The 12,779-nt window shown below is 34.3% G+C and overlaps 1 protein-coding gene across 17 annotated transcripts in view; it reads right to left on the minus strand.

Moving 5' to 3' along the window:
* Positions 1-12,779, minus strand: part of LOC106878895 (receptor-type tyrosine-protein phosphatase kappa) — a 594,862-nt gene that overhangs the window by 64,708 nt on the left and 517,375 nt on the right. The gene's annotated exons all lie outside the window — the stretch shown is intronic.

The following is a 12,779-nucleotide window of genomic DNA, read 5'->3' on the forward strand; positions in this document are numbered from 1 at the left end:
AACTCTACAAAAATCCAAACAAAACTGATAAAAACAAGAAAAAAATCTCTGAGCATTTACTGATGTAAGATCAAGAATGATATGTATCATTATCAGTTCAATCTCAACAGTAACTGATAAACAAATTCTGTAATCGATAAGAAAATTCAATCTACAAATGCCTACGTTACGATCATCTAAAGGGATATTTTATTAAAGAAGACCCACGAAATATTATAGTGATGAAATGTTCCTCCGCTACAAACAATTACTGTTTTCATTTCTTCGCCTCATATTTCTAACTTGTTTCACTCCCAGACGCTACAGACCTACTTATTCTAATCCCATAAATCTTAGGCGTTGGACTAAATTAAAATATGCAATTAATAAAAATATCTTTATAAAAAATGTTATCTTTCGTATCTGGAACTCGGCAGTTTTAAAGAAAGTCAATTTTCACTTTTTTTTTTATATTTGTGTTGTTAAAAGTCACACTCAGTTTGAAACCTTCATGGATAGTTAACGGTGGACACACACCAAATGCTACAAATTCGTGTAACATAAAATGATTCTTATATTGCATACAAAATATTGTGTATATATACAATAATGAACATGTTACATATTGCATACACAATTGTATATGTAATATTTCATATATTCTATACATAATATTATATAAATAAATATAGTAGTGTTTCGATAATTTAACAACCAAGTGTCTCAGAGCAATTCATTTCGCTATTTTCCCACACCAGGATACTAGGGTATTATATATTTTAAATACTCCTTATTGCTAGGGTAATAAGAGATTTCATATTCATACGAAATCTTTCACCATACATGTATGTTAAAAACAACAATGTAATACATGTACTCATCAAGACAGACACGTATTATTTCCATTGTATTTGTCTATATATTTTTTCAAATGTCCCTGGAATTACGGTGAAATACGATAATTAGCAGTTTGTTCTAATTTAATCTAAATATACAACCAGGCTTCAACTAGTTAGTACCATAAACGTTATGAGAATAAACAGTGACATCTCTCGTGCTCAAAATATATTCAACAAACTTAATTAATGAATAATAATCATACTCTCAAGGTGGACGAATCATTAGCGCACCCATCTTTTGCCTTCTGAGGTCAAATTCCTTCGACGTCAACTTTGCATTTCACCCTCCCTCAAACCTGCTGGTTTTGTACCAATATTTGAAACCATTGTTAATTATAGTCTCCTATTTTACCCATTAACTAAAACCGGCCTTTTTTAAGGTTACTATATTTATTAACAAAAACCTCGACTCATCAAAACGTCCCTCCGGTTTCTTTTATTTAACACACAGGCCATGACACAGAGGGGACAGCACAAGGACACGACAAAAAAAAACATTTAGGGGCTGGGGTTATACCTTAGTTAAATATCAAATATAATGAAATCGGATGAAATTACACTGTACAATGAAATCGAAATGAATTTTAAAATTATGTTAATATATTTTCCGGGTTCGTGTTCGAACCGCCTGTTTTTTCCCTTTTTTTTTATAACTTTTTATAATACCCCCTTTTTTATTATAATTTTTCCTTCCGTCATTTCCGTTTAGACCAACCACACTAGCGCGGCCTCATTCACTCTCAACTTCTTTACGACATTTGTCTATCTTTTTTCAAACGCTCTTCGAGGCAGGCATCTCTTCTCAAGACTTATCTTTCTTTACAGGTGGTAGTTAAAAAAAACCCAACCTATCTGTGTCTGGAGATAAAGTTGACTTTCTCAATTCTTCTTCCACGCGTCATCCATACTGTCTCTTTTAATACGGCTACTACGCAGAAAAATGACGCCCCCCTTTCCTTGTTAAAGGAAGAAGGCGGTACAATCTTGAGGAGAGACTCAGTCGATAACCGTACTCTTTCCGTATCTGACACCAATTGTTCGACATAGGTTATCAGTCCCCTTAGTTCCTCACAATATACAAAGGTGTGCGTTACAGTTTCACTGACACGCCTGCACCTCGGGCATGTGGTGGGATACCAGCACTATGCCTTGACAACCTCTCTCGAACTGGCAAAGCCGATTGGTAGCACAGCCAGGTCAGGGATTTCTGGAAGTTGTCCAGATACCCCGGCCCAAATGTTCCTCCGAACAGGTTGAGAAGCTGTTCCTCGTCGAAGCCCAGAGTCTCCCCCAGGACACGTGCTCTACCAACCCACTATAAAAATCCGCAGTTGTACCAAAACGTCCCTCCGGTTCTTTATACACGCACCGAAGAGATAAATATTCCGACTCGAAGAACGCCGAAGACACACACACAAAGCGAAGTGTCTCTGATTATAATTTCGCAAGTTTAGTTAAAAGATTAAAATATTAAAAAATAGTGGTAGTTTTTTTTCTTTACTACGGACAATAATTCTAAATCTTTTGGGATCAGAAAATTACATACTGTTGCATTCCTATTTCTTTAAGAACATAAACATCTATGTTGGAAGAGAACTGAATATTTACCAAAGCTGGAATTGAACGCAAATTGTGATGACGGCTGCCAGAGGCTCCTTCCCATCCACGTCCGTGGCATAAAATATTTTAATGTTAGGTGGACTAACTTTAATTGAATTTGTTACAATATATATTTGTTATTTATTTCATCCACTTCGCTTGATTAAAAGACAAAGTTAAAAGTGGTAGAATTAGAATTCAGAAGATGAGGCAATCGAAACGTATGATAGACAATCCAAATATGAAGCCAGCAGAAAATGGAATAATGGCAAGCACATGTCTGTTAGTTAAAGAACATAGAAGGAAAATAACTTGATAATAATTGGTTGAAACAATATGAAAATTTAGTAACTTTCCCAATTTCTTTTATTTTCTTTTTTCTCGTTACTTAAGTCACTGTAAACGATTTTTATGTTCTAATCTTTGAGAAGACTACAGTTCAAATGATGTTTACATCCGATTTACTCCAGACTGTAAAAACTGCTACACTTTAAAGAAGTATGTTAATTGAATTAGATCTCCGCAACGATACACCTTATGCTTCATAGATTATTCTTCAGCTAATTGGCGTCTAATAAGTAGCTTCTAAATGAAATTTGGACTAGCGTTTCGATTCTTGGTTATAAGTTTTGAAGGAAAATAACCAGAGACACACATTAGGGATAATCGACTCCGTTAAAGTTTGTAATAAATAGTTTATTTTACTGTTTGTTTTGAGAAAATTTAATTTTAATTATTTCTAAAAGAAGGAATTAAATTTTCTTTTCTAGTAGAAATATATTTTCCTCTTAGTTTTTTTTTTTTTTTAGATTTACTTAACGTAGATGGAATTTAGATGTCTACAACTAGAAATTTATCTTCAATATATCTACTTACCCAGATCACAAAAGAACAACGGAGCACACACACACGCATATATATGTGCAGTTTAATTGAATTCGTAATTAATGAGGTACAATGTACATTTTGCAATGACGCAATTTGATGACGGGTTATACGAACATGCATTAGATTTTATCGTGCAATAATTCCAATAGTTTAGGCTTCTCTGTTGTGATGATATGGTATTAATTTTCCCTTGTATGCAGCTTCGAAGATAAAATGAACTGTTTTCAATGAAATTTCGTGACAACCTTTTTCTTAGACATTCCCTCAGATCGTGTATTAATCAATAGTTAACTCGAGTTAACCATAGGATAGGCTGGTTATTTTTGATTCGACAAAGAATCTTACATTGACTGTTCTATTCTTATGTATGATGGGATCTTTACCCTTTGGACGGCACATTGAGAAATTACTTTTTTGTAATTAAACACTTTCAAACTTGGGACACTGGTAGACTGTGTCATATAAAACATCTTTTACTCTTAGTGATGCTGAGAAAAGTTTATATTTTCAAAGTTATTTCGTGTTAGAGTTGTCTTATTTCGGTAATTTCAACCAATCAATGACGTGTATTCAGCTGAATAAAATTACTGCTGTTGTTTTTCAACAACTTCCGGTGGTGTATATTACGAGAGGGGCCAATTGAGAGCGGGACCAATTGTGCCGTATTGTTGTTATGTGATGTATGATTTACGCTGTGGGCAGATAGCACGGGGTCCAAGTCTTGGGTGTATCTTAGAGGCGATGCCAGCTTCAATACTGATGGAATATTTTCTACATCATGCAGATGATGCAGTGCTCACGGCGGCGTTGGAGAGAATAAAGCTTAAGCTTTTCTAGTCGACCTCAATAATCAAGGCCTGTCATGTCATCTATCTTTTTTGTAATTGACCTTTGAGGTGCTTCAATTTTCATATTTTGTTTCGTGTGGGGAGACCACAGGGGACAAAAGTATTCAAGGTGGGGTCGGGCAAAAGTAGAGAAGAGGAGGATAATGGTGTGGACATCTCTCGAGTGGAAAGTTCTAAGAACAGGAGCACATTCTGCGGGTCATGTCAACTTTGCTGTTTATATGAGCGGCCCAGCTTATGTTGTCCACAAAAACTCCCAAGTCTCAGATGTTGTTGGATGCCATGAGAGTTTCATCTGAAGGAAGTGGGTATGGGAGTTTCAGGGTATCCATTCTTCCGAAGTGGATTAATTAAATTCGAAAAATTAAAACGTTATCACTGTGGCTGTCACAAAGACTTTCATGTTAAGCATTCCATAAATTCAGTGCTTCCTATGACATCACGTGTTTATGTAACGAGAGCAACAGAGTTGTGAAGTGTTCACTTAATATTTTCTCTAAAACATGTCTTTTAATTCTATAGTGATGGTGAGACATGAAATTCTTTATGGTTGGACTGTGTTATTCTGTAGAATATGTGAATATTAGTGTTACTGGTTCAGCTACCAGAAGTGAAGCAGTGCTAAGTAAATATTGGTACATCAAGTCTGAACATTTATACCCATTCAGAATATTTCAAATAGTCAAAGATTGAATTATCGCTTACGTACATCGAAATGTTTTACTCTTCATATGGAATTATAAGCTAGTTCTTTACATTCTTATCAAAAAGCAGATAAACATATCTTTATATAAATAGAGAGACAGAGAAAAGAAAAAGGACGAAGGAGAGGAGGATAATCATTATGTAGATGCTGAGATAAAGAAATTTCAAATTATTGAATAAAACATTGCCAATTTCCTTGAAATTTTTCTTACAGTAATGATTAAAACAGGAATTCACGATAATTAGATTTTATTTAAAATTACTTTAATTTATTTAAGGAAATTAATATAGATATAATTTCCTTACTTCTAGAAATAGTCACGGTCGGTTAGACCAGCTCCATAGAGTTTAAAGTGTTTAAATTCGATGTTTATTGTGTTAACCAATTCTCCTTTAGTTGTTTCTTTTTACATGTTTGTTTACTTCTCCTATTTTCTGTTACTATCAAAGCCATACTGAAGTCAGTGTTTATGGAATGGTTTAAATCATATTTTTTAAAGATATGACCTGAGGGTGAAGGGTTCGGACTTCGTTTGTTTTTTTTCACAATATTCCACTGTTTATATATTTCCCTGTTTATTAAAGCAGAGAGCTGGGAGGATCGTTAGTAGGCCTGAACAAAAGACTTAGCAGTATTTTGTCCTCACGCTCGGAGTTCAGATTCCGCCGAGGTCAATTTTGCCTTTCATCCTTTCGGTGTCGATGAAAGAAGTGCAAGTTTTGCTGGGGTCGATGTGGTCGACTTACACTTCACCCGAATTTGCTGGCCTTGTGTCAAAATCTGAAATCGACATTTTCTTATTTATGTCAACAAGCTACGGGCCCGAAATATTACTTAGTCTTTCGCTCCTAGATTGGAATTATTAAACTGCAACGCAACAAATTCGAGCATGCATGAAAGAAGACTTTCATAGTTAACAGAATAGACTCCGACAGATAATGATACAGACAATAATAATAGACAACGTTATTAAAATATGAGAATAACAAAGTAGTGATTACAACGTAGGTAAAATTTAACACTTGTCTTATGACTGAAGTAGAACAAAATTGTTGTAAATTTCATGTTGAAGATTCATCAATAAAAGTGGCTCTAAGAAATTAGCGGCTCAGATTAGGCGACCACAACATTATGAATAAAGTTAAGGAGTTCAGAAATTGGCTAATGTGCCTTACAAAATGGAATATGGGTTCTTGTCCTTCTTATTGTATTGTACTAGAATATGAAACATAGCAATTTGGCGGCAAAGGGTCTAGTTTATTCAAACAGAGAACATGAATTAGGAGAGAAACAAGTTTAAACGCACACTTTCATTCATCTCCATCTCTCTCCTTTTCCATTTCTCTTTCTCTCAATACATAATACACACACATACATCTATACATACACGCACACATATATACATACACACACACACACACACACACACACAATATATATATATATATATATAAATTTGAGAGTGAGAGAGAACATAACGTCTACAATCTACATAAGCAAACTAATAAAATACGTTGCCAATGTAAAAGTAGTCCCAATATGTATTCCAGTAACGGTTTTAAAGAGCCACAGTCTGTAATGATGAGTGAGAAGACAAATACCACTCTAGAAAACAGAGATAACCAAATACTAACTGATCATTATTTGCCATAGTAGGTTGTGCAACGAATCTATTCTTTGTAATAGTTTAACCCACTACAATAACGGTAGTCTTTTCCTTTAACGTATGTTTTTCTTATTGGTATCTATGAAAAAAACCTATACAATTATGTATCTATGGAGATTGCAGATAAAACATAACAAAACAGAGCGTTAGAGGCAGGAAAGGATAATAGATAGAACTTGTATTGACACAGATGCAACTGAAATATCATATGTGTGTACGTGTGTGTGTGTCCATGTGCCTTCGTGGGTTTATGTGTTTCTATGTATTTAGGTATATGTATTATATATCATACATTATAATATGTGCGTATTACACATACATACGCATATATTCACATATCTACATAGATATACATACAAATTCCTATATACATGCATATGCACAAAAGAATGCATACACACATAAATTTATATATATATATATATATATATATATATATATATATATACACGCACAAACGATCATATTTTTATTGAAGGCATTGAAGGTACAATTGCTCACATTGACAGAGCATTCCTTTTTCAAAGCAATTCCCGTTGTGGCTGTTAAGAACATTGAAGACGTCATGTTAAGATCATTGAAGCTTCATTCACTACAAACTGATTTGTACAACAGCTCTAGTCTGAGAGTGTTTGCTGAGTGTACAGCAGATCGAGAAAATAATTAACAACGGAATTACCATTTCAGTGATGCTTTTAGCGCTTGCAAGGAACATCTTGCTAAATTGTGGTAACTACAGTGTAGGTCACTAAATCTAGTGTATTACTTAACTATGAAAACAATACCTGATCTGAGAGGATAGCAGGTGAATCCTGAAGTGTCTTGTTGAACTAATGATCTGAGCTACATTAAATTGAAGAAAGTAATGTCCAGATCCATTATGTTAAGGAAGTAAAGGCGATTAGCAACTTCCACTCCTCGCTTGCTACAATATCCAAATGCTAGCCATCGTTTAGAAATTTGTGAAAATCTTGATAGAGCTATCCGTAGTCTGAGAAACACGTTGTTCATTCAAGCGATGAACCACGAGTTAGAATCCTGAATAACTAAGGTGGATAAGTCAGTCATATTTGGCATGTTTAAGGTTTGAGCTACAACATGAGGTCTGCCTATAAGTGCTCCAGCTAACTGTGGTCTATCTGAACGACGTATTGTTTTCATAGCGTGGTAATCTATTTTTTGTTACCCGTTAGCTTGGAGGTTTCTTACAGGAATTAATCTTTTTAGTTACTAGAAACAATTGTATATTCAATTTCTTTTGAAAAATTGTGTGTGCGCGTGTGTATACGTTTGTTTCCTCCCCTGGGCGTCTGCTAGTACTTTACATGCACCACTTTCTCGCTATATATATATATATATATATATATATATATATATATATATATATATATATATATATATATATACAGAGGTCAGCAGGTTCCTATGGAAAAAATTGCCAAGCTTCGGAACCAGTGCAACATTACCCTGTATGGGCAGAACCACAAATGTAGAACCCCACCAAAAACCTGTAGGAAAATTCATAAAGACGCGTGGTCTAACGGTTTTGCAATACGGAGTTCTGCGAATTAAATCAATTTGACTGTGCTGAAACCAGAATAGTGTAAAAGAGTACGGCAAGATAAACGGTGGAACTCACGAAGTAGCAACGAGGGTGCAGGAAAGCGTATTGCCTCAAGGAAATCAATGAAAATTTAACGCAAGGGAATCGTACATTTTTCTCTCTCTCTCACTTTCTGTCCTCACGCTCACACACATACTTAAACACACATCTATGTTTGTTTATTATATATATATATATATATATATATATATATATATATATATATATATATATATATATATATATATATATATGTGTGTGTGTGTGTGTGTGTGTGTGTGTGTGTGTAAATGTGCTCCTCCCACCAGGACACAGCACAAATGCATGTTCACAGGAGAGTAATTCCACTTCTTTGCTGTGAAAATGACAGACTTTTGGCATCACTTCAAACTAAACATTACTTGAAACTATTTTGCCTCAAACTTTCAGAGTGGTGTTGCTGAACGGATACTAAAACCATGCCAGCAATAGACAAGGAAATCCTATCATTTTACGCTTACAGCCTGCTGCAAACAGTTATAACAATATTCACTAAAGTTTTTCTCAACTTATTCTTGATTAGAATCATAATTGCCATCATTTTCTTTGTTATAGATGCAGCCCTCGTCCTCCACTTCGCAACATTCACCATTGTTTCAGGCACTAAAATAATTACTGTTGTAGTAGTTGGACAATCAATAATACGGTTCCATTTAATTATATATAATATGGTGTGTTTGAGTGTGTGTAATTTATGTATATCAATATCTATATATGTATGTTTCACTGCCTCAGTAACTGAATATTTATGTGTACGAGCGCGCGCGCGTGTGTATATGTATGTACAGGTAGACATCAATATACAGCTATTTCCTGTGATTAATTGTTTATTTTCTAATAAACTCAGTCGTTCTCTCTCTCTCTCTCTCTCTCTCTCTCTGTATATATATATATATATATATATATATATATATATATATACACGTACATACAAAACGTATATACATACACAATATATATATGCACACACACATACATACACATAATATATATATGCACACACACATACAGACAGACACATTATATATATATGCACACACACATAATATATATATATATATGTATAGTATAATATAGTATAAGGCAATCAGTAAGTTATCATAATAGAACTCAGAGTTTCAAATGCCGGAGCGTCTATCGTCAAAACAGCCGATGAAAATGCCTCGAAGCTATTAGCTTTGGCATTTGAAACTCTGAGTTCTGTTATGACAACTTATTGATTGTCCTATACTATATATATATATAAATTCCTCTATTTCCATAATATCACGGTCTCATTCTTTTGTTGTCATTTTATTATTATTATTAAAATATATATATATGTATATACGATTTTGAGTTCAAGGCTATTATTATTATTATTATTTATAGATTCAGAAATGTATTGTTTGTCGAAACAAAGATTCGGTGCGTCGTGTAAAATACATACAGAAGTGTCGATGGTTAGCACAAAAATTTAGTGGAAAATATACAGAAACGACTGACGTTTAAAAATGGGGTTGAATCAGGAAATTCACGATGAACGGTTTCCACCCTCTTATGCGATATAAACCTCTCGTTCACAAACTCCTTAAATATATTAACAGATTTTACATATTACCAATGTGCTGAATATATGCTATGCAGATTATTTCACAAATATAATATGCCGTATATCTATCTATATATATGGTGTGTAATATTATACGTATTTAAAAGGGCGGTAAGCTGCCAGAAGCGTTAGCACGTTGAGCAAAATGCTTAAAGGTATTTCGTCCGCTCTCGTGTTCTAAGTTCAAATGTCGCCCCGGTATACTTTCGGGGTCGATAAAATAGGTACCGGTTGAGCACTGGGGTCAATGTTATCGACTTACTCCCTCCCCATAATTGCTGGCCATGTGCCAAATTTTGAAATTAATGTTATACGCATTAATGCAGTATCCAGTTCTGCCAGCGTGTATATATATATATATACATATATAAGTTAGAGGTGTTAAGCCCGCTAAGGGAAATAAATATCCAGAGGCACACCTGGTAATTACCTCAGTAAGTTTGGTCATTAGTATAAGGTATACGGCAGCAGGTAATTTAAGTGGTAAACCGTAGTTTAATGTATATATATAGACGATAAGTAAATGGAGGAAAAACAACAAATAGAAGTGTGTCTGTGGTGCTAAATAGCCATTATTTAATTAATTAATTAAGGTGAGGGTAAGAGTGTGTTTACAGCTGTTTCTGAGTACCGTGGTTGAGGTAAATATGTATTTACCTCGTTGCAAATGGTAGACGTCATTAGAACGAAGAAGGCAGAGATAGGCAAAGAGGAGAATAGAGCGAAAGATAGAGGGAGAAATCAGAGAAGAAAATCTGTAATGATTTGAAAGTCTTACGTTTTAATTGTGTTCAAAGTTCATTAAATCCATTGTAAGGTAGTTGAATAGAGGATGGTTGAACCCGAAGAAGTCTGTAGTTATTTGCATTACTTCCACGTGTGTGCTTGTTCAGCTAGTTGCCCGCCGGTGTAACCTGAGGGAGTCATCCCTAAAAAGGGATATCCGGTGTGGTCACTAACTTATAGGTTGTGGGTAGTTCGTATATTTGCAGAGGAAGCCGTAAATAAGGGTAGCGTTTATATCTAGCAGGAGTGCCATTTAGTGCTAATGCCAGAAAGAAATAATCGTCATTGTGAATTAACTGCTAAACGTTGTTGGAAATTGTCCTTTGCTGTCTTTGACGAGAAATTGTTGTGATAACTGCTCGTGTGATTCAATCATTTTCTCTCCATCACGGACTGGTTTGATATAAGTCAGTCTTGTGAAAGAGGATTTATGTGTAGGTTTTGATATAAATGAGTTTGAATGAAAATTAAAAAGATTCCATGCGAGATTATTTTTATTCATTGAAATAATATTGATTCGATATTTTTAAGCAAATGACTGTTATTATCATTGTTATATATTATTATAATAATATTTCTTTCTACTATAGGCAGAAGGTCTGAAATTTGGTGGGAAGGGGGCTTACGAATTGCAATCAACTTATTTTTTTGACTCTAAAAAGATCAAAGGCAAAGTCAATCTCAGTGACGTTTCCACTCATCCTCTCGAGATCGATAAAATGAATTCCATTTGAGCACAGGAGTTGATGGCCCCTATCCACAAACTTTTAGGGGTTTTGCATATAATAGAATGAATTAATACTATTTATTTTTTTAAGGCGGCGATCTGGCAAAATCATTAGTGCGTTGGACAAAGTTTTTGGCAGCATTTATTCCAACTGGGTTTCAAATCCTGCCGCGGTCAACTTCCCTTTTCATTTGTCAGAATCGAAAAAGTAAAAAGTCCCTCAAGTAATGAGGGTGATGAAACCGACTTAACCCTCTCCGCAACACTGCTGGCCTTGTGCCACAATTTGAATTCTTTTTGTTTACTTATTTTAATTGTGATTAATATTTTGGGTACAAGATATAATCATAGAATACAGGTCAACTTGGATGCAAATAATAGAAAGGATAACAGCACAGATATCAAACGCTCCATTATTTTTCGGGTGTTAGGGTTTTGTGGGGCCTAATGCAGTTTCGCACTTCTCCTTGAAAAATTCATTTTTTTTAAAAGTTTTTAAATTTAGGTTCCTACGTTTTAGATGTCGGAGATTATGAATATGCAAAAAAAATTTAAGCCCCCAATCCCCCAACCACCACCATCCTCTAATTTAAAATTTTGAACTTTTTCGAATTTTTTTCCTATGTTTTAGATGACGGAGATTCCGGATATGCAACAAACCACGTTTTGAAACTTTTAAATTCAATAAGCATATAGACAGGTGTATAGATACATAGACATGAATGTCTTCCTGGGATTAAGAACAACAGTAACACCGTCTTCTATAGGACTGCCACATTTAGTTGACAAATATATTTTATGAATAAACGGGCAGGGATAGACAAATAAATGAATGAAAAAGTTCAAACTTTAGAATTGGAGGAGGGGTGAAATTTGAGCCCCCTTATTAAACTTTATAATATGAATTATTAAATATTAATGTCTGTTTCTCATAAAATGGCTCCCATGGGGATCTGGTGTATATTTAATTTAGATTAAATTATTATTTACGAATTTTTTAAAGGCAAACACAAGTAAAACGCAAATCTCTTCACTTTAATGTTTTTGTCTGGATTTAATTTCGATTTGCATATATTCGTCAATTTGCTACGATCTCTTTAAAGTAAACAAAATCAAAAATTTTAATTTGGGGGAGGGGTGAAATAAAAAGAATTTTTTTTTTACATATTCGTAATCTCCGACATCTAAAACGTAGGAATCGTAATTTTTTTTTTTTTTTAATGCATTTTTCAAGGAGAGGTGTGAAACTGCATCAGCCCCGTTTTGTATTTGGGCAAAACGCAGTTATATGCTCATCGGCTTAGCAACCAACATATAAGAATAGACACCAGATCGTTCACGAGAGTTATTGTCCACCGGCTAAAATTAGTCATTAACCCACTGGAAATTGATAAAATCACATCTAATAAAATCTCTTTAGCTTACTGTACTTCTCCCGTGTGGTCATG

This window comes from Octopus bimaculoides, chromosome 8 (assembly GCF_046866305.1).
Source record: "Octopus bimaculoides isolate indiv1 chromosome 8, ASM4686630v1, whole genome shotgun sequence".
NCBI lineage: Eukaryota > Metazoa > Mollusca > Cephalopoda > Octopoda > Octopodidae > Octopus > Octopus bimaculoides.